Raw genomic sequence first — 283 nt, 5'->3', positions numbered from 1 at the left:
GATGCATTCTCTATGGGTAAGTCTTCCCCAATGATTCCCTATGGGCAAGTGTTCCCCAATGCATCCTCTGAAGATGCTAAAGCCACAGATGCTGGAGAGACGGCCACAGAGCCCCCAAACCCCACAAAAACTATTCCCCAATGTCATCCTATGGGCAAGTATGGGTTCTCTATGGGCGAGTCTTCCCCAATGATTCCCTATGGGCAAGTATGGGTTCTCTATGGGCGAGTCTTCCCCAATGATTCCCTATGGGCAAGTATGGGTTCTCTATGGGCGAGTCTTC

At 50.5% G+C, this 283-nt stretch overlaps 1 protein-coding gene across 2 annotated transcripts in view; it reads left to right on the top strand.

The window, feature by feature from the left end:
• DCAF8 (DDB1 and CUL4 associated factor 8) overlaps window positions 1–283 on the top strand; it is a 15,400-nt gene that overhangs the window by 520 nt on the left and 14,597 nt on the right. The window lies entirely within an intron of this gene.

The sequence above is a fragment of the Sceloporus undulatus genome, chromosome 9 (genome assembly GCF_019175285.1).
Source record: "Sceloporus undulatus isolate JIND9_A2432 ecotype Alabama chromosome 9, SceUnd_v1.1, whole genome shotgun sequence".
Classification (NCBI taxonomy): Eukaryota; Metazoa; Chordata; class Lepidosauria; order Squamata; family Phrynosomatidae; genus Sceloporus; species Sceloporus undulatus.
Note: the sequence above shows the minus strand (reverse complement) of the source record. Positions and strands in the feature narration are given on the sequence as shown.